The sequence below is a fragment of the Canis lupus genome, chromosome 20 (assembly GCF_011100685.1).
Source record: "Canis lupus familiaris isolate Mischka breed German Shepherd chromosome 20, alternate assembly UU_Cfam_GSD_1.0, whole genome shotgun sequence".
NCBI classification, from domain to species: Eukaryota; Metazoa; Chordata; class Mammalia; order Carnivora; family Canidae; genus Canis; species Canis lupus.
Window position 1 is genome coordinate 3,409,007 of NC_049241.1, and position 22,398 is coordinate 3,431,404.

General features: G+C 55.8%; 1 protein-coding gene across 1 annotated transcript in view; it reads right to left on the reverse strand.

Moving 5' to 3' along the window:
- The window catches only part of IQSEC1 (IQ motif and Sec7 domain ArfGEF 1), a 377,843-nt gene that overhangs the window by 144,973 nt on the left and 210,472 nt on the right, over positions 1-22,398 (reverse strand).

A 22,398-nucleotide genomic window follows, 5' to 3' on the forward strand; every position in this document is an offset into this window, starting at 1 on the left:
CCTCGCTGTTCCTGCAACCCGCCCATCACACTCTTGCCCCAGGGCCTTTGCACTTGTTCTTTTACCTAGGATGCTCACCCCCCATCACCACATTTGACACCCACTTTCCAGCTCAGAGGGCCTTGTGTGTCCTGGTCATGTTGGCCCCACAGAGGAGACTAGTCGACCCCATCACCTGCTATAAATGGTGGGTCAGAGGTGGTGAGTGCAGGTGAGTGAGGTCAGAGGAGGGGAGGGAGCCCTGCCTGAGGTCCCACAGTGGCCTGAGAGGCAGCCTCTTACCCTCCTTGTGGCTGAGGATACTGAGGCTCAGAGCGATGAAGCACCACGGGCAGCGTCTACCAACTCTGAGAGGCTGGGCTGGGACTGGGACTCAGGTGTGTCTGGCCTGGGACCACCATGCTCCATCACAGGCACCTGACGCCTCGGAGTCCTTGTGGACCCCAGGCCAGCCTCATGAACTCCAGAGCCCCTGCCCGAGACTTGATGCCCAGCTCTGGACTGGGACCCAGAACTAGCCCAATCTGGGGTCAGATCCATCTCCACCCTCACTCACCATGGATTTGGTACAAGTCCCTTCACCCTTCCGTGCCTCAGTTTCCACATTTGTAAAAAGGGAATAAGTAAATAGCTCAAGAGGGGAAATAATGGATTTGAAAGGACTGCAGAGAAACACGAACCTCTGTTTGTTCTACATGCTGGCATGGCCAGGGTCCCAGGCCTTTGGGGCCTTGGGGTGTGCCTTTCACGACTCCGTGGCCTGGCTTCCCCAGCACCTCCTGTCCCTGCCCTCCTGGGGAGCAGCTGCTATGACACTGGACACAAACCTGGAGGCAGTGTCCCTGGACCACACCTCTCCTCCCACATCCTTCTGTCTTTCCTCATAGGATGCCACCTCTCCCCACGGAGGCTTCTCTGCACCCCCCCTCCCCCGATGCCTCAGAAGGCTGGGGCCCCTCCTTCCCGTGGGCCTGTGCTTGGCATTTGGGCTTTGGCATTCTAAGCCAACGCTCTGCACTTGCCATGGGTCATCTGAGCTTCAGCCTCAGTTTACCTACTTGCCCTTGGCACATCCCTTTCCACATCATCCCCTTCCACCATCCCCACATTGACCTGCAATTCTGGCCCAGCGAAAGCATTGCTGGTTGGCCGGGTCCTTTACTCAGCATATTGGATTTCCCAGAACCGAGCCCTGCCCCTGCCCCAGGCCCCCCCTTCTTCTCCAACCCCGGCTGCAGAGGCTACAGACAAGCTTCCTTCTCCCCTAGAGCCAGAGCCCACCCCAGGGCCATGCACCGTGGGCTCAGCAGCCTGTGTCAACAAGGCCTCACCAAAGCTCAACAAGAAAAGAGGACATAAGGGCGGTATCAGGATTCCCTCCAGTCACCATCCCAGACTGTTCACTGTCCTGTGCCTGCTCTGGTGGGCGATGGCTTTCCCTGGGTGGACAGAGGGCGGGGGTGGCAAGGCAGGCCTTACCTCCCCACCATGGCAGGACCCATACTGGGAGTGGTGAGGAGCTCCTGCCTTCAGGAAGCCCCTAGTCTAGACAAGGGGAGCCAGCACTGAGCTCCTCTACCCCCAACAACTGGTCCCTCAGATGCAGATGTGCATGTGAGCACATACCAGTATGATGTGACAGGGACTCAGCAAAGTGATGCCAAGGTTCTCAGAGCCCACTCTTCCCAGGCTCAGAGCTGCCTGACACAAGCAAAGGGATCCAGCTCCCTCACTCTGGTCCTGCTCTGACTACATCATGAGAACATCTGATGAACGGCAACATCTGGCCAGCCGCAGAGAGCCCACCTAGGGCTAGGTGCTTTTCCCATGTACTTCCTCATCTAGCCCTCGCAAAACCCTCATGAGGCACAAGGAAACCCTCAGGGGCCCCCTGCACCTGGGACACCCGTTCCCTGCCTCTTTATCCTGCAGCAAGCTCCTATTCACCCTACAAAACCTGCTCTAATATCAACCCCTCAGTAGGACCTTCTTTGCTGGCCCTGATCTCCCAAGCGGATTGCTTTCTTCCTTCCTTCCTTGTTCTCTCTCCCACTTCTCTAATAACAGCAAGTCTATCTGGAGCAGCTCCTATGTGCTGGGAAGCTCTGCTGTTGACACTTCCCAAGTATCGGCTCACGTAGTCCTCACTGGAGCCCAGGTGCCACCATCCTGTGACACACAGGTCCAAGATGTCACAGGGGCCACAATATTTTCCAGCCAGATAGTATTGTCACTGAAGATGGGGACTGCAGGTTGAACACGACCTGCCCCCATGGAGCTGAGGGGCCTTCACAGTCACACAGGGCTGACCTGGCATGCTGTGGTCCAGCCAGTCTGCCTGGGCTCTCCACTCCTCCCCACCCACGTCTCTGCCCGTCCCCAGGATCCGCTTGGCAGTCCTCCTCCTGGCATCTCACTGACCTTCCAATGGCCCAGCTAGGACTGGTTCTAAGGGGAGACCCCCCCTCTGCCATGTACCCTGCTGGGTCCATGCATCTTCGGAGCCACAGACTGAGGCCCGTTCTGCTCACCACTGGCCGCTGCTCCGCCCGGCTGCCAACAGGAGAGGCTCAGGCCAGACCAGGCGAGGCCCAGCGTGAGGGTGCTTGGAGAACACAAGGGGCCGCCTGGCTGAGCATGCCCGCATTCAGAACTGGCCGCCTGAGCTCCCACCACCTTGGGGGTAACAGAAACCCTAAGCCTTGGCCTCCTCTTCTGGAGCAACAGGTGGCAGTAACAGCTCCACCTCACATGGATAATGAGAGGAGTGGTGAGAAAGCCAACAGCACTTTGTCAACCAGAAGGTGCCAGTGGCTGCATATACGAGATACTCACACAGTTATTATCATACATGTAATAGTGTATATTGAGCTGTTAGGCCTTATACATTAAACCATGAGTTCTAGAGCCAAGGGGGCCAGGGGTAAAATACTAGCTTTGCCATATGGTAGCTGTGGGACCTAGGGCAAGTTAATGTGCCTCGATTGAAGTGCCCTTAACTATAGAGTTTCGGGAAGAGTCAATTGGTTTACACATTGAAAGCACTTAGAACTCCAGGCCGGGAGTCCGCATTCCATAAGTGCCAATTAACACTGGTATAGACAGGATTCAAAAGATCTGTATGTTACTCAATATACCTTATAAGTATATAACACGCGTGATCTAGGCTATATTAATGTATAATACCAACAGTCAGTAAGTAAAATATTAATGTGTCACATTAACACTAATTCTATATTAATAGACATTTGTTTTATTTACCTGTATAAAAGCCTCGTTTTATAGGTGGGGAACCTGAGAGGTAGCTTGTTCAGTGTCACTAGTCTTACTCCACAACTGGGCTGCTTTATGTCCCCCTGTCCTGGGGTCATGGGCCAGGCTTATGGACACAGGGCTCTCAGTGAGCAGGCAGGGCTCCAGTTTGGGCACAGGGGATAAATACCCTGTCCTGGCCACCTAGCACCAGGTGGCTACCCCGGAACAGTCCTTTCTCTGAACAGCCCTGCCCCTAGTCCTACTTTACTGGGCTCCTGGGGAGGCCACTTCCTTTTCTTTCAGAACAAACTGGCTGCCCTAGTCCTGTCTAGCATAGCTTCTAAACGGCACCCAAGCATTTATACAAAGTCTCGGAACAGGAAAAGCTGCTCTGTGCTGGAACAAGTCAGGAGAGGGGCCCCCCACAACCGGCAGGACCACGAGAGGACTCCCGGGGGGCTGGGTCATATGGGCTTTTGGGGCCTTGGTGCTGATACACACGAGTGTGTTGTTTGTGACAATTCAACAAGCTGTACACTGTTATTTCAATAAAAATTTACATTTAAAAATCTGTATGGTTCAGCACCAGCCTGAAGCAGCAGGAAAAACCCAGAGCTTGGGCTGGTTGTAGCTAGGGGCCATGCCCTGCCCACACCCTACAGTAGTTGTGTGGCCTCAGGAAAACCCATTCCCATTGGCTGGATGAAGAAGCGGCCAGTGTTTCTATTCCTGGCTCTACACCAGGCACGGCGCTTTTAAGAAGACTGACGTACTGATGCCGGGTCTCGGACCGGACCAGTTAAGGCCTCTAACCTCCAGGGCCTCGTGCCTGCACCACGGGTGTTTTGTTTGGTTACATTCTTTACTTTGAAATAACCAGAGAGTCACAGGAAGCTGTAAAATACAATGTACTGGGAGGTCCCACGAACTCCCTACCCTAGCCTCCTCCGGTGAGAACATCTTACACGACGTCAGGATGCCGTCCAGCCTGACATGGGCAGTACCACCCACCAAGGTTATTGTGACTTCACCAGCGAGACAAGCACACGCGTCCGTGTGTGTGTACACATGTGCACGCATGCATGTCTCCACGTTATTTTAACACACACGTAGCTTGCTGTAACTCCCACCATGCTCAACGACACAACCATGCCATCACCAGGCCCTGTGCTGCCCCCACAGCCAGGCCTGCCTCCTCCCCAGACCCCCTGCTGCAACCACCGTCCATTCCCCGTCTCCAGAATTTTGCCGTTTCAAGAACGCTATACACACGGAATCGTACAATGTGTAACTTTTGAAGACTGGCTATTCTCACTCAGTGTGATTCCCTGGAGGTTCACCCCAGTTGCTGAGTGTCTCTTTACTTCCTTTGGATGGCTGCAGACGTGATACGTACTCCATGGCATGGACGCAACCCGGTTTGTCCACTCATGCACTGAAGGGCATCTGGGTCGTGTCCAGTTTGGGGGCCCTTATGAATAGAACCACTACGATACAGGATTTTGTGTGAACATAAGTCTTCAGTTCTCTGTAATAAACACTCAAGAATGCAACAGCTGGGGTGCACGGTGAGCATATACTTACTTTGAAAGGAAACCACCAAACTGTCTTCCAGAGTGGCCAGACTGCCTTAGGTTCCCAGCAGTGATATAGGAGTGATCTAGTTTCTTTGCACCCTTGCCACCGTTTCGTGCTGCTGCCACGAGTTTTTATTTTAGCCACTGTCCTAGCTATGTAGTGAGTTCTCGTGGTTTGAGTTTGCATTTCATGGACGGCTCATGACGTTGACCATTGTTTTATGCATTTGTCTGCCACCTGCGTATCCTCTCTGTTAACATGTCTGTTCACGAGCACCTTCATTTTTTAAAAGCTCTCCAGATAGGTTTAATATGCAACCAGATAGGACCTTCTAAACACGGAGAATTTAAAAAGAACCTGGTCGCTGCTGTAAGAATCCTGGGCAGCCTATGCTTTCTGGAAGGGATACTTGCAGGGCTTTATGGCAGGGTCCAGGCTGCCGCAGGTGGCTCTGAGCTACTGTGTCTCAGGCCCGAGGGAAGGCCTTATCTGTTCCTGAGAAGGAACGGGGAGAAAACAGAGTAGAGAGACAGAGGACATGTGCGGGGACCCCTGTCTGGGAGCCCCTCACCCCAGGGAGTCTGCTCAAAGCCCACAGGAGCTTCTACCAGTGGGCTTGTCTGCAGAAAGCAGCAGGTGGCTAAGCCCATGTGTGGGTGAGGGCATGACCCAGGAGCAAACTTGAGGCCAGGCAGCTTCGGACTGTCACAGGCCCCGGAAGGGACATATTTGTGGAATTTACGTCAATCTCCATAGGGGTAGGGGAGGCCGCACCCCTCCCTTTTACACAGTCCCTCCCTCTCGGTCATTAAGTAAGCAATATATGGTCATTGCCTCAACCGTAGGAATAACAGCAGAGTACAACAAGGAAATAAAATGCCAGCTCTCTAGTATTTGAGAATAGTTTCTGGCTGGGCCCTTCTCTAAATGTGTGCCCGCGACTGGGCGTTTATATGTTTTTTGGTTACACAAAAACACGGTCTGTTCTATAAAATGCTCCCACCCCAATCCCCCGCCACCTCACTCTGCACTTCTCTCGAGTGTGTTTTTAGGTCTCAAATATTCCTTCACATCACCCTTTGGAGAGTTGCCTGGAACCCCGTGGGTTCCTCACCGCCCCAGATGGGTGCTGGGTCCACCTCTCCTCTCCTGGTAAACAAGGCTGTGGGATCGTCCCATCAATACTGTCTCTGTGCACGGGCTGGGGTGTTCCTCTAGGACCCATTCCTGGGATTTCTGGCTCACAGGGAGGGAATGTTTTTCTGTGTCTGGGTACACACGGATGCTGACCCAAGAGGCTGGATCAACACACTCCTAGCAGCAGTGACGGCAAGAGTTTGGCCATTCTCAGGGCTGCGGAAGTCTCTCTGGGGCAGAGCCTCCTCTCTCTGGGTGTGTGGAAGCAGAGACACAGAGAGGGTGCGAGGTAGGCCTGGGATTGGACCCCGCGAGCCCCTCTTCCCTGTGCCAGGCTACCCTGTCGTCTCATCCCCTCATCCCTGAGGCTTTATGCCCTATGTCACACGGTGGTGGTCACAGACCCACTGGGGTTCCCAGTTCTGGTCTCATGAGCTAAGTGACTCTGCCTCAGCTTCTGCTTCCTCATCCATGAGACGGGGCTGATTTTCTGCCTCTGGGGCCATAGTGAGGCTCCAGGAGCTGACAGACTGGAGGTGCCTTGTAAACCAGACAGATGTGAGGTGTTGCCCTGCTGGCTCACGCCCAGCCATCCTGCCCGGTCCCCCACACCCCTCCCCGGGCCTCCCTCTGAAAAGACCACAGAGGGTCCTGCCCATCCCCCCTTGGCCTTCCTGTCCTGGCGCTGGGCCCCAGACAGCCCTGCCCACCGGCCTGAGGCCCCACCACCCAGGGGCACAGTGAGACGATTCTCCTCAGGTTGGCCTCCATGCCCCTCTATCCTGCCAGGCAGCTTTGCCCAGGAGCTCAGCCTGATTCTGGAAAACTCCCTCCTGGAGGGGAGGGGACGGGCATGGGGCTATGTCTCTGTGCAACCTCACCTCACACCCCACCCCCCCGGACAGAGGTGTGGAGAGAGAGATTGGGGCGACCAGGCAGGGAACCTGGTAAGACCTGGAGTGCATTTAGTCCCTCTCTGGGTCTCAGTGTCTCTATCTGCACCATGAGAGGGTTTGTCTTTGGGGGTGGGGTCTCAGGCCGCATAGGGACAGTGATTCATTCATCCAACCAGCTAACCACACAGCCCCCACTTTGGGCCAGGCTGACTCATGACAGCCTCACAGTCAGCCTGAAACCCGAGATGTTCATATTCCCATTTCAAAATGAGAAAACAGAGGCTTCCAGACGCAATCAGAGGCAGAGCACAGAGCAATACAGAGTAAGACAGACATCACTGTCGAGTGGAGGAGGGGGCAGATGAGAAGGGTGGTAAGTGTGCACGTAAAGTCACTTGGTCCAGTAAGGAAAGTAGAAGCAGGTGTATGAGACAAGGGAGGGGGTACCCTCGGACACCAGCCAAGAAAAGCCCCTAGGAAGCAGTGACCGCCGAGCCCAGGTCGAACGCTGGCTCAGGAGGACAGGGCTCCATGGAAGGAGAGGAGCCAGGGAAAGGCCTGCGGTGGGAGCCAGCCCAGCACGGTCAGGATGAGGGTCCTTCTTGTGGAACAGGGGGCCAGGCCAGGCATCTGCTGCAGGAAGGAAGCCTGGCTAGGGGAGGGACGCCATCTGAGACCCCACCACCACCACTCCAGCGTCCCAGCTGCTTCTGCACCCAGAAGGGTCCCCCCAGGGATTCTCTTCATAAGGTAGACACATCAGCAGAAGGTGTCTACAGGCCCAGGCAGCTGGCTCGGGCACATCCAGTCTTTCCTAGCTGGGGGACTGGACTGAAGCCTCCAGGCCTTGGAACCTGGCCCAGACTGTGCCCCAGGGCCTGTGACCCTGATCTGGGGCTGCTGTGTCCTGTCATTCCCAGGCCCCAGTTTGCTGATGGGCAGGGAGCGGAGAGGCGCCTCTGTCCAGCAAAGGGCAGGAGGGGAGGGGTGTATTGCAATCCCTCCCAATGTGGACTCCTGGCCCTGCCAGAACCATCAGGCACCACCCCATCTCTAGCCAACGCACTGGGATCCCTTGGCCTTTCTGGAGGGTTCTTCCTGGGTTTTCAGCCTCACCCCTACCGGGTATCAGGATTCAGGTAGTACTAACAAGGTCTCATTGAATCCTCAAGCCTGTGGGCAGCTGGAGTTTCTTAGCCCATTTTACAGATGAGGAAACTGAGGCTAAGAGGGCTGACAGCTGCCTGAGGCCTGAGGCCTCTCAGCTGGTACACCACCTCACCCGGACCCTGATCTGGGTCACTAGGGCTCTGGTCCCCAGCAGTGCCCTGGGCAGCCGACCCCCAGCCAGAGGAACTTTCTGGCCCCGCCCCACCTGAGGGTGGAAGATTTGCTGAGCCACATGTTCCCCGAGGGTGTCTTTCTCTTGCAGGGCTGGAGGTGGGCTGTGGAGGTTGGGGAGGAACCTTGGATATCCGGAAAATAAGCCAATTCACCCCAAATTCAGCAACTTACACATTTAAAAAATTTAACCTTTACATAATCAATACATTCTCATGGTTCAAACATAAATAGAAAAGATATCAAGTTTAAAGTCTCCCCCCCCCACTGCACTGCTGCACATCCACCAAGGCTCCCCCTTGCCCCCCGGGGAGTCCCCATCGTCAGTCAGTTTCTCGGGCATCCTCATGGAATGTCTTTATGCGAACATGCACAGACACGTGCGAGCAGAGCTGTGGGTATTCCATGTGTACTTGTGCCTCACACAGGGGTCTTATCCTGGATATACCGCCCCTGCTCCTCCCCTGATGGTACTTTCTGGAGCTGAGGAGTCCCTCCCCAAGCCACCTCAGACTGCAGACTGAGCGAAGGGAAGGGGGCAGGTCTCCAGGTATAGGGGTGAAGGGTGAAACTCCGCCGTGGCAGGGGCATGCTGGGGGGTCCTCCCCGACCCATGCCCCTGGCCCTGGAGCAGTGGGGTGGGCACACCACACGCCTCCTGGATGCAGTGTAGGCCCCAAGCCAGGGATCTCAGTGGGCACTGTGTCCCTTTCCTTGCCTGACATGGGGCCCACTGAACAGCACCCCAGTTCACAGACACACTCTCAGACCTACACTCTTACCATCACACAATCATGTGCATGTGCACACACACACACACACACACACACACGACTGCATATGTGCAAGTATGAAGACCTTCCCAGCCAGCAGCTGGGAGTACCCTGGGCAGAGGGGGTCTCAGGGCACCAAGCACGGGGTCACATGGCGAGCAAGTCAGCTGGGATGTGACCCTGCTACTTGCAGCTTTGTGCCCTGGAAACTCTGCCTCCAGGCTCCCTTCAACAAAAGCAGGGAACCAGGACATAGGGTGATGAACAGCTCAGATTCTACCTGCAAGCTCTTTTCATGTAGCTTTGCCACTCCTTCCTGCAAATGGGGTGCGTTGATTTGTTTCAGTTATATGAAAGTTAAAAACAACAAAGAACACTTCCAGAACCTACCACAAGCCAGGCCCTGGGCTAGGTGTTTCATTGTAAACTCATGGGGAAACCGAGGCTCAGAGTTGCCAGTTAACAATGGAGCCACTGTGTGTCGAGTGCCTGAGTGCCCTCTGAGTGCCGGGCACTGGGCATGTGGCTTCTGTCCTTCCAAACGCCCCGGGGGCGGGTACTATTATCACCCCCATCTTGCAGAACAGCCAGCTAGGTGCAGAGAGGGGAAGGGGCTTGGTCCCAATCACGCGGGAAGAATAGGCAGTGGGGTGCTGTTCTTGACTTCAGGGCCCACTAGACTGGAGAGTGGGTGGGGTAGAAGGGAGAGAAAGGGTCAGGTCTGCACAGCTGACAAGGGGCTCCAGCCCACAGCAGCGGGAGACAGACCCCAGCTCTGTATGGGGGACAGTTTCTCAAGGGCTGCAGAGGGCCCTGAAGCCTTAGGGAGCTGGGTCTGCAGGCAGAGCTCTTGGGCACTCCCAGCCCTTGGATCCAAGGGAGTGGTGGTCTCTGGATATAAGGGGAGCCCTAACCTCTACCCTTCATTCACCAGAGGGAGGAGCTGGAGAGGAAAGGAGCTCAGCGGGAAGGCCACAGTGTGGTGGCGCCTATTTCCGCCTATTTCCTATTTCCAGGCGGGCAGCAGGAAGCCATCTCAGCATGCTCTGTTCCCCACACGTCTGGTCTCTGCTCCGGACCCAGAGCACTCTCTGGGCAGATGGCTGTAGCCGAGGCCGAAGCCTTGGGTGTCCTTGGCCTACGGGGCGGGCTGGTGGCTGCAGGAGCAGCAGGTGGAGTCTGTCCTTGGCCAGCTGGGCAGGGCTGAGCCCTGGGGCGCAGAGCCGAGTGGGTGGATGGAGGGGCAGGTGAGAGTGGCAGTCTGTCCCAGCCCCTGACTCCCCCCCCCCACATCCAGCCTACAGAATAGCCAGCTGGGTGCTCCCCCGGCGCCTCCTGGCTGCCCCACAGGCATCTCTGTATCAGCAGCCCCTATACTGGAGGCCCATCTTGGTGACAGCACTGCCACCCACCCAGACCCCAAGCCCGACCCCTGCGGACAGTAGTCTGTGACATCTTTGATGCCTCTCTCTTCCTCCCTGCCCCCCAGCTTCAGGCTGACCCTCAGTGGGCCCTCTGCTCTGTCAACCCCTTGGCCTCCCCACTAGACCCCCTCTGGCCTTTCTCATCATGCCCGCCCCATCCAGCCCAGGCCTGGCATGGGGATGCCCTTTGGACAGTGCTTTCTGGATGAAAGAAAGAGAAACAGAAAACAAACTTCAGGCTGAGGGAGACAGTGTAGGATGTCCTTCCCCTACCTGACCAACACAGGGCTGCTCTGCACCAGGCTCCGGCCTGTCACGAAGGCCTAGGTCAAGGGCCACCTCCTTGGCACAGCACCCCAGGGTGTCTGGCCCCTCAGTCTGTACAGAGATAGTGACAGAGCACAGAAAGGTGCGGGGTGTGGCTGGAGGGACGGAGCAGGGCCTGGACTGGAGGTCTTATGATCTGATATGCAGGCGATGTCAGTGAGACAGATGTGGTCCTAGGAGAGGGGGTGAGCAGTCCTGCTGTCCCCAAGCCGAGTCACACCCTGGCTTTCCACTGATGAGCTGAGTGACCCTGGGAAGAGCCCTGCCCTCTCGGGGCTCATGTCCCCATTTAGACCTGGGGCTGCCGGGCAGGGACACCTGAGGCCTGATGACAGGCTCAGGGCATGTCTGAGGAGTAAGGACAGGATGGAGGCAAGGGAAGGCTGCTGGAGGGGAGGGTGCCTTGCGTGTCAGAGCAATAGCCGCTCTGCCCGTGGGGTTCTGGGGTTGGCAGATCCTCACCCCCAGGCTCCAAGAGGAAGCAGTAGCCCTGAGAACAGGAGGCAGGGCACCCAGAGAACCCAGGCTTGATCTAGGGAACACAGCAGCTGAGCCCAGGACCCAGACCTGGACCACCCCTCTAGCCCACCAGGACCTTGAGATGAGCTATGCGCCTCCTGGAGTCTCAAGCTCCTCTTCCAAGGAAGGGCCTCCAAGCCCTGCTCTGCCTCCGGGGTGGTTCTGAGCCTCACAGGAACCTCCTAGTGAGTGCTCTATAAACTGGGAAGTGCTGTAGACAATCGTATGGTGCTGTTCATTCCAGTTGCTGAATCCCAGGCCAGCCGAGGCCCTCACCCTTGCTCAACAATTGCTGTCGCCTGAGAACCCCTGTGTGCTGTCTGTAGTCCTCCCTGTGAATCCTCACCCTGGCCTCAGCCTACCTGCCCCCAGAGCCCTTGCTCTGCCTCTCTTCTATGCTGCTCCTCCCCCGGGACTCAAAGCACAGACAGGATTTCCCCGCTTGAGGTGCTGGTAAAAAAGACGTGAGGTCCTTCTGAAACAGATGCTTTTTTTGGAAACACACAATGCCCTAGGCAGCTTTAAAAATTTTGTTGTTGTTGTTTAATATATACTACTGGGAAAAGAGGAAAGACCAAATGGTAAGAAAAATGGTTTTTGTTTCTAGGCCCCAGTTGGCTAAGAAAGAGGGAGGTGGAAGGTCAGCTTGTCCTGAGCATCGGGTGGGGTGGGGGTGGGGGGCCCTGGAGATTCATGCAGATACACCCAGCTGTAAACCCTGTCTTTCCAGGCGCACAGTCCCTGGACTCAGGTCAGTGACGCCAGGCTCTACGCTGAGGCCACAGCCAGCTGCCTGGGTGAAGGCCTGCCTCCCCGGTGCCTCGCTGTGGCTTCAGGAGCTCTGTGCATTTGCCCACTCCTGAGCTGAGGCCGCCAGCTTGGCCTACGTTGCCCTCTGACTCCAAACGTACTCAGTGGGCTGTCTGTGGCCTCAGTTTACTGCCCCTCCCCGCCAAACACACAACTGTGAATCCCCCTCTCACACGCCCAGTGCTGTGGTCCAGGTGGGGCTGACCCTGTCCACCCAGCTGCAGAGGCTGCCAAGGGACAGAGGCTGGCTAGTCGGCACAGGGCCTCCCCTGGGCCGTGGAGAGGGTTTCAGGAAGGGCCATGAGCCTGCAGAGCTGACCAGTGAGACGGGAGGCCAGAGCCCCCACAGGGGACATGACCCCAGGGGAAGGCAAGCAGGATATGGTGACCGGAGTGTTGGAGCCCCAGATTGAACCACACCCCCTGGGCTCTGCACGGATAGTAACCCTAGATGTCCAACATCTCTTCTTGTCCTTTGAGACCCAAAGGCTCCTAGATTCACGCACTCCCCAGCTCCAGCCTGGCTTCCTTCCCCTTCCCAGATGTTCATGTTTCTTAAGTCCTGGGGTGTCCCAAAGCCTATCCCTGTGCGGTGAGAATCCAGGGGAGGAAAGGGACAAGAATAGTATCTTAGGTTACAGAGGTACCATGAGCTTATTTACCTCTTAGCTGAATCCTGACGGCCACCCTGCAAAGCTGGAATTACTGGCTCCATTTTACAGGAAAGGAAACTGAGGTTCAGAGAAGTTAAGCTTTCTGCCCCCAGTCACACTGCCATCAGGCGGTGGCAGGTGAAGGGTTCCTCTGGAGCCGCAACCCTGGCAGTGGCCATATTGGAAAGGCCTTGAGAACCCCAATATGTTGGCCCCTTGGCTCTGCCGGGCCCACCTGGTCTCCGGGAGCTCCTCCAAAGCAGCCAGATCACCCAGCAGCTCTGGAGATGGTCAGGGCCTGGGGCTGACCCAGGCTGGGAGACCGAGGAACCGGGAAGGTGCCTACAGCCCTCTGGGTGACATCTGGGTGAAGCCGGGTGCTCCGCTCTTATTTATAATGAGAGCAAACGTGAGGAGGGCTCTCTGCGTTATCTCAGGGCCCAGCAAGCGTTGCAAGAGGCAGGCTGTGAATTGCAGTGAGGGCTGTGGTGATTAAAAATGCATCACTTCCCTTATTAGCCATTCCAAACAGATGCCGGGGCTGTCTTCACGAGGAATGAAACTGTTGGAGCCAATAAAACATCTTGCAATTAGCCATGCTCAGATTTGCCGCCCGCGGAGCTTGGAAGCTGCTCCGGTGGGACCCTGTCACAGTTGGGTGATCTGTCCCTCCGAGGACAGGCCAGTGTGCCAGCGTCCAACAAGGTCAGGTGTGAACTGATGGGCGGAGACACGGGGTGTCCCCAGCCCAGACCTCGTAACCTCGTATGCCCAGCTCATCACCAGATCAGGGAAACGAAAGAGGGGAGGCCAGTGTCTGTCAGTCAGGTCTGTCCGGTGAGCCTGGTCCCCAAGGTCCCAGGTGGGTTGGGTCCTGAGCTGACACCACAGTGGGTCTGGCTTCGGAGCCACCGCCCCCAGCCTCACCTCACCGGCCTCGGCCCGGCTCTCCCTCAACCTGTGACGAGTCAATCTGCCAAAAGCCCATTCACTGAAAAGTCAATTTGCAGGACGACAGACTCCTCAAAAACACTTGCTTCCCTTAACCTTCTCGTTGTAGTTGGCTGGGTTACATTTTTGTCTGTAGATGGTATTTGAAACCATGTTTGATCTGTGTCCGTCCCAGCTCCCTGCTTCTGGGTGGGTGGCAGAGAACAGGGACAGGGGGCAGGGAAGGAGGAAGTGGCTGTACCATGACTCGTGGAGGTGGCACTGGGCAGAGGCTGGGCGGGAGGGAGTGGATGGTCGGAGGGCACAGGGGAGACGGCAGGTGGGGCTGGGCATGGGCTTCGGGATCAGGGAGCCTTAGGGAAGAGTGAAAGTGTCTGGGGAGAGCTCCAGAGTCTCAAACTTCATGCCAGGGCTGATCAGGCCCCAGCTGGCAGCAAAAGGGGCTTATGTCATCTTTCTGGGAGGGAAAGAAGTTGGTCCCAGTGCCCCTGGTTGGGTTCAGCCTGGGGAGAAAGGGGTTAAGGGGTCTCACCTGTCAGGGCAGGGAGGGCAGCAGAGGTTGGTGACCATGGAGGCTTCTGAGACTGAGGGGGTTGCCATGTCCCATGGTCACCAAGGGTCTAGCCCTCCTCCAACACGTATCTTCAGCCTTTTCTTAAAATTAAACTTTTTATTCTGAGACCATTGTAGATTCACTTGTTCAAAATAATATAGAGAGAGCCTGTTTACATTTTACCCCATTTTCTTCATGGTAACATCTTACAAAAGCGCAGGACATTATCCCCACCCATACTGACATGGTACCGTCCCGTATCCTAGATTTCTCGTTCGACTCCTACTCACATCCACGTGTGGGCATGCAACGTCTGCATAATGTGTGAGCATGTGTGTGCATGTGTGGTTAGTTCCATGTACTTCCATCAGATGTACAGGCTCATATACCCACCCCCATGGTTAAGACACGCAATAGTCCCATTACAAGGCTCCCTGGTCCAACGTCCCATCCTTTATAACCTTCACCATGGGCTACCCCCTCTCTGTTATGAGATGAAGCTTATAAATAACATCTATCTATGCATATTTTACAACAAAAGTCAACAGAATGCTCTCGATGTAACAATCCAGAGAGAAAAGAAGGACAGGAACCCACAAGGGAGTGATAGGGGACCAGGCATGGTAGTGGTGGGTCTGGCTGTCCCACAGGGCAAAATGAGGACATCAGTCGTCTGTCTCTCTAGATGGCAGTGGCTCCAGCCCTGAACGATACAGGGGGTTGCTGGCAGGCCCATGCCACGAGGGGTGCTGCCCTCAGTGAAGTGATCCTTTGAAAGGTGACAGCTCTTGGCAGAGCTCTGGACATACCGAAGTCTGATCTTCCCTCGACTGTGAGAAGAGCAGTTGTGTTCTTGGAAAACTCGACGTATGTTAAAATCATATGAAACGCATTTTGTGATTTGGATATCGAAGAGAGGGAGGGCCCAGGCTCAGTTAACATGGATTTTTACTCCCATGAATATGCTGTTAGACATTTGCGCAGGTTCTTGGCTGCGTAGGCCCGCCCCACACACTATCAGGCGCTAGCACCTCCGGCCCCTGCCAACCAGACGCCTTCCCGGAGTCCCCCAGAATGCCTGCCAGCATCTCCAACGGCCCCAAGGAGGCAGTGTGGCCCTGCTGAAAGCCCCTGGCCTTGACTCTCCACCCCCACGCTGGCAGCTCCACCTGCATCTGTCTCTCCAAGGGCAGGGGCTGCTGCTCCCCCATGCTCTCGCCCAGGCCCAGTGCTGGACAGGTGCTAATGAGTGTGCTCAAAAGGGCGGACGTGGACAGTCAGCCAAGGTGACGATGGCAAAGCTATGAGAAACTGGCCCTCTTGATGCCTGGTGGGTCAGGGCTTCCCACCTAGAAGGTATAGTTGGTCACCATGTCCCCCAAACTGAGGTTTTGGGGGTGAGATTTTATTATTTATTTATTTAGAGAGAGCATGAGCTGGGGGAGGGGCAGAGACAGAGGGAGAGAGAGCATCCCAAGCTGATGTGGGGCTCGATCCCATAACCCCGAGATCATGACCTGAGCTGAAACCAAGAGTTGGATGCTTAACTGACTGAGCCACCCAAGCGTCCCCCAAACTGAGCTTTTAATTGGCTCAAATCCAGAACTGCCAAGCAGTAACCAAAAACTAACTTGCTTTGTGTAACTGGCTTGGCAGCTGAGGCACTTCAATAGTAAAGCACATACATATCTGTAAATATGCAGAACTTCTCTGAAGGACCTGAAGAAAGTGAACACAGCAGTGGCCTCTGGGTATGAGGGACAAGGAGGGAGGGGTCTGGCTTTGCGCTATATATAGACATCTTTGTGCCATGTAGAGGAATGAATTCTCTCTCAGTTATAAGAATAATCACAAAAAAGTGCATTGAAGCAGATATTGCTTGTGTGCTTAAACATTTTTGAGCACTTACTGTGTGCCAGTCACCTTCCAAAGGGTCCAGCCCCCCTGGGCTGCCTATGTCCTGGAGGACTGGGTTCTGGGTGGGGGTACCTAGAGCTCCGTAATCTCCCGGGGGTCCCTGGGGCTAAGCGATTCGTCAAGAGGTGGGGAGGCTGCATCACTCAGGCTTCATCAAAGAAAGGGTGAATTGAAACCCCAGTGAGAGACCATGTTGCACCATGAGGATGGCTATTATAAAAAAATCCAAAACATAAAATGGCAAGTATTGGTGAGGATGTGCAGAAACAGGAATACTTGTGCACTGCTGGCAGGAGTGTAAAATGGTGCAGCCACTGTGGAAAACGGTGTCATGGTTCCTCAAAAAATTAAGTATAGAATTACCATTCATTTTCCACACCAGTGTTTCCATTTCTGGGTATATACCCAAGAGAATCAAAAGCAGGGTCTTGGAGAGATGTTAACACGCACCTGTTCACGGCCGTGTTACTCACAATAGCTAAAGGTGGAAACCACTCAAGTGCCCACTGATGGATGAATTCATAAAGAAGATGCAGTCTATCCATATAGTGGAATATTATTCAGCCCTAAAAAGGGAGGAAATTCTGACACAGGTCACAGCAGGGATGAACCTCGAGGACATGATGCTCAGGGAAAGGAGTCAGTCACCAAAGGACCAACACCTCATGATCCCACTCACAGGAGGTCCCTGGAGAGGTCACATTCCTGGAGATGGAAAGTAGAGGGAGGGTGGGCTGGGGTGAGGAGGGAGGGGAGTTAGGGTTCCATGGGGACAGGGTTTCAGTTTGGGAAGGTGAGAAAGCCCTGGAGATGGGTGGTGGTGACGGTCGCACGACAGCGTGGTATATTCCATGCCACCAAAGTGCACACTTAAAAATGGTGAAAATGGTACATTTTATGTTATGTGTATTTTACCACAACTTTTTAAAAAAGCTTATCGATTGGTGCTTTGTCAGGCCGGGGCCTGTGGGGACGCGCTGAGCAACAGAGGCAGGGCCGTGCCTGGGAAGCCCCCAGTCTGCCGGGGGGAACTGAGAGGCAGTAGTTGGTGACCAGAGAGGGACCTGTGCGGCAGCAAAGGGGAGGACTGTGCTCAGCAGTGGGGGGGCCAGTTTGCCTGGGGGAGCTGGACCCTGGTGTCGGAGGTGAGGGGGAGAGAGAGCCTTCCTCGAAGGAGGGAGCAGCAGGAGTGAAGTTAGCTCCCCTGAGAGCACCGGGTAGGAGTGGCATGCAGCAGGGGTGGCTCAGGAGAAGCAGCAGGTACGGGGGGCCATGGAGCCAGACGAGGCGGGGGGTGAGCAGAGCCACCCCACTGCTCCTCAGGGCCATCCCCTCTCTTCTCTTCCCTCAATCTCTCGGTGGCTCAGGCCTCTGTGGCCTTTGGAATTTGCTGCTCTACACTGCTGCTGTTTATAGTAACTGCTCCACTGGGCCTGGCACACAAACTGGGTTGAGTGAATGAATCCGTGCGTGGACAGTGGCCCCACAGTGACCACGTGCGACGGACAGAACTGGGTGTGTGTGAAAGAGCCAGAATGTGTGAAATGCTGGCCCCTCTTCACCCAGCCTCCAGCCTGTGCCAGCATAGCTGAGAACAAGCAAGAGCTGACCCTGTCTCTCTACTTCCAGAGGACATCGCTGGCCCCGTAAGGACAGGAGGCCTGCCTGGGATCACAAAGCAAAGTGGGGGCAGAGCTAGAGTGGATTGTCCTTCTTTTGCTCTGTGAGACCCTGGGAGAGACGTCAGGGCAGGGGTGAGTGTGAGGCAGAGGGAGAGGCAGCAGGGGCCCATGAGTAGGCGAGGTGAGGCACACAAGGGAAAGTGGGGCCTGGAATGAGCCTGCTGGGTGCTTAGTCAGCACCCAACAACAATGCCTCTAGGTCCCCATTGGCCACAGCAAAATCTGTTTGACCACGACCTAGGGGCGTTCTCTGGCTCCCCTCCTGGCTCCCGGGCGGCCCCCTGCTATTAGCAGACCCACAGGGAGTAAGCCACATTCCTCACCCAGCCTTCAGACAGCAAGTTCCTGCCCCCTTGCAGTTTTCCTGATGGTCCAAATGGGGTGTGGAGGTGTGAGGGGACCCGACACCCTAAGTGATGTCACAGTTCTCTGGGGATATGTGTGCCCTGCTAAGGGCACGGGGAAAGGACAGTTGAGGGCTCTGTCCAGCCTCTCCCCCAACACCCCCCCCCCAAGTCCAGAGACGTAACCATGGCCCCCACCCCTGATCAGAACTCTCTGTGGCTCCCCATGACCCAGTGCCTGCAGAGAGAGCCCCCTCCTGGTACTCTGGATGACTCTTGCCCTGGGTCCTGCCCACATTGTCAATGTCATCTGTCACCGTCTCCTCCCTCACACTTGGGGCTCAGGGCAGATGAAATTACTTTCAGTAGAACAGAGCACTAGAGCTGGGATTTGGGGTCCGGCTTCAAGTCCCACTCTACTCTGTCACTGGGTGTTGTGTGGGTGTTATTGGTGTTATTTGGTGACTCAGTGGCATTGCCAGTATAGCAAGGATAATAACAGCCCCACCTCCCAGGGTTACTGTGAAGGTCAAATGAGCTAATGCCAGCAAAATGCCTGCAATCATGGCCTAATATTTGCATACCTGGGGTGTCCCCTCCTACTCATCCCATCTGCCTACTGTGGGATGTGGTCACCCTCCCTGTCTCCAGGTTATCTTCCCACCCAGGCCCTTGGCACTCTGCACGGACACTGTTTGTTCATATTTATTTTTCTCACTGGCCAGCAGGCTCCCAGAAGGCAGAAACTATTTCTTACTCAGCAATGTGTTTTATTGCTTCGGGCAGTGCCCGGCGAAAATCCATCATCCATTCACTCATTTGAGATTTACTGAGCAATTATTATATGCCCGTGCTTTCCTAGATGCTAGAGGCAACAGCAGCTAACACACTGCCAATCTCTCTGCCCTGACATGGCTGGCATCCTAGAGGTGAAGATGAACCAAGCAAGCAACAAGGGAACAGAGCAGTGGGCAGATGGAGACTGTGCTGGCCAGGGAAAGGGCAGGGGAATGTCAGGTGGCATCTGTGAGCTAGATTTGGTGGTTGGAGCAAAACCTTGAAGGAAAGGACAGAGGGGCCACGGAAGTTCCAACCAGAGTGAGTGAATGAATGAGCAAATGAAAGAATGAATGAACGAGCAGGAGACTGCCCCATTCCAGCCCCCTAGCACACCCCCCCAGCAACTCTGAATTTCGCACTCTGCACACTTCAATGTCTGCCCCGAGTCCAACTTCCCGTGTTCAAGCAGCAGGATGTGACATGCCCATAAGACGGCAGTTACCATGCTAAGTGTAGTTACAGTCTGAAGGGGGCTGACTTTAATTAAGACACCATTAATTAAACTGTCAGTACAGTAATGACCTCAGTTGTTAGCAAATTTGATTAAGGAGCCGATTCTTGGAGGCCTCATGCTTTCCCCCCATTTGGCTAATAAATCTCTCGTTTTCCTTGTCAGCCTTTATTCTGTTCACTACACCACGGCGTGACTGAGCCACCAGGCCGGTGGGTATCCACTCTCCGCCAGAGCCTGAAGTCCATAACCCTCTCTTAGGGCCCACTCCCTGGGACCCAGAGAGTGGAGGACAAGAGAATGGAGGCCAGGGTACACCCTGATCCTGCCATGCACGTGGACCCTGAGCAAGTGTGTCAGGTCTGGCATGTGGTGTATGGGGGCGGGGGGCAGGCAGTGGGGGTGCTCAGTGTACAGCAGGAAGCAGCCATGTGACTTCAGCCCAGCTCTTATCCTCCCCGAGCCTCAGTTTCCTCTTCTGTAGGATGACATCAACAATCCCCCATTTTACAGCAGTGGGTGCGAGCCAACGGGTCAACAAGGCAGAGGAGGCTCTGAGGCGAAACAGTGCAGCAGCATGTCGGCAATATGCTACCGTGTTTGAGTTTCCAGCTGCCCTGAAAGTTAAAGAGCTAGAGATACTTAGCTCCCCATCCCTGCTCCTGCTCAAAAAACATTGAAAGCCTTGGGAACAGAGGTTGATCAGCAGGGGCTAGGAGGGTCGAGGTTCTGGGTGAGGGTGAAGTAGGGAGCAAACACACCCTGAGGGCCCACTGTGCGGCCTAATCAGGCAGGCCTGCTCTGGGGCTCAGATCTTGACACAGAAACAATGGGGCAATGGCTCCCCTCCAGTCACCCCCTCCCAGCCTCTGCCGTACCCATAGATTTGGTGGCAATATGTGGGGGAACGGCCTGGATGTCATGGTACCAGACCTTGGGAGCCTGAGAGCTGGCGAAGGGTAAAAAGACCCACACACATGAGAGGCCGGGGGTACGGAGCTCCCTCAGGAGGCCTTCCCTTTGCACTGGCTCAGGCCCTCTCCCAGGCAAGTGGCGGGACAGACTTAGTCTAGGGACAACCCTGCCAGGGTCTATGCATTAAAGTGCAGATTCCAGGGCTCTGGACAGACCGAATGAGGCTGCACCAGTATTGAGATGATGAGTGGAATCTGTGTAGCGACTGCATGCCTGGCAAAACCACAACCAGATAGGCTTGATGAACTCCCGGGCACGGGCAAAGGTGTGGCAAGAAGAAGACTGCTCAGGAGGACCTGTTCCCAGCAACAGTGGCGGATGTGCCATGCCGGGAAAGGATTTACTATTTGTTTCCAAAAATACAGCTGGGGCCTTGTCACAGGGAGTGAGAATGCTGGGGTGTTCTGCTCACATCAACAAACCAACCTGTGGGCTTCTCCACTAAAAAAAGCAAACGAACAACACAGCAAACCATAGACACAGGCCACCTTCATCACCTCCCCCCACCCCCGTCACCCCCCGCAGGTGCTGCCTAATGAGGAGCTCCATAGGTCCTTATGGTAGAGTGTTCTGAGGCCTCCGAGTGGCCCCTAAGATGTCCCCTTACACAATGTTCCAGGCCTCTCTTTCTAGTTCTGGGGACTGAGCCCAGTCCAAGAGGATCCAACTCTGTTCTCTAGCTGTACAAGGTCCGAGGCCTCTGAACAGCCGTGCATGGCTGAGGCCCTGGGCAGCCTGGCCATGACAGGTGGAAATGTGGAGCCGGGTCTCACCCCTATAGCTTCAAGTCCCAGAGGACGGATCCTGCGGGGCCAGAGGTCGCTTGCCCTGTAACAGCACAGTGCAGAGCCTCAGAGAGCTTCGAGGGAAGCCAACATTCTAATCCAATGGCCCCTGGGAAGCCTAGCTTAATGAGGCACGGGCTTCGGTTTCCATAAATACCCGGACCCGTGATGTCACCACCCCGTGCAGAGTTTAACAGCTTCTGCCGCTGGCTGGAGGCCCAGCAGACAGGTGCTCTGCCGCCGGCCCACAGAACACCTGCGTGGCCCAGGAGGACACCAGGGCCCCTGTTCAAGACGGCGGGCTGGGCCTTCACCTGTCCGTGGAGGACACAGCATCCTGTCCCCACCCCAATCTTCCGGCCAGCCTTCCATCGGGCATGGCTGAAATGCTGGCCACGAATGAGCTGGGCACAAGAGGCTTCTTCCAAATAGACATGCTGAGGGCTAGACCAAAAGCCAAAATGGAAGCAGTGGCGTTGAAGATGCTGTGTATGGATTTGGGGGGTTACCTGCCCTCAGAGAAAAGGAATTTCACGGCCCGATGGAGACCTGCTGACTAACAGCCTTTTTCTCTCCGTCACCACCACCAAATACCTCGGCTGACACCTCTGCCCAGTGGCCAGCTCTCCCTGCAAGCCAACTGCCTGGCAGCCCGCCCCTCCCCCTCCCCTCCCCCCTCCAGCTGCGGGCTCAGCCGAGCCCCCTCCGACCTCTGGCCCCCACTGTCAGGCATCAACCTGCCACCTATACTCACAAGCAGCGTCTTCTGCAAGCCATCCTGCCTGGGGCCGCCTCCCCTTCTCTCTCCCTCCAGGTGGGAAGGCTCAGCGTGCGGAGAGGAGGCGCAGGGTGCTCAGGCGAGAAGTGGAAGGGAATAAAATTAAATCGCGGGCCGAGTCACATTCCCGGGGGCGGCCGGCTCCCCCGCCCAGCCTGGGGCGGCAGCAGGGGGCGGCGGCCGCGGGCTCCGAGGGGCCCGGGCACCGCAGGGCTCACACCGCGCCCGGGAGCCTGCGAAGCGGTCGGGTCACCATGGTCGCCGGGGGGGGCGGGGGCGTCGGCCTCGCAGCTACCGGGGACCACCTCGGGCTCCCTCGCTCCCGCACATCCGGGGTGGCTGAGCGCGGGGAGGAGGGGGCCTGGGCAGCTGAGCTCGCTCCGCTCTCGCAGCATCCGGAGGAGGGAGG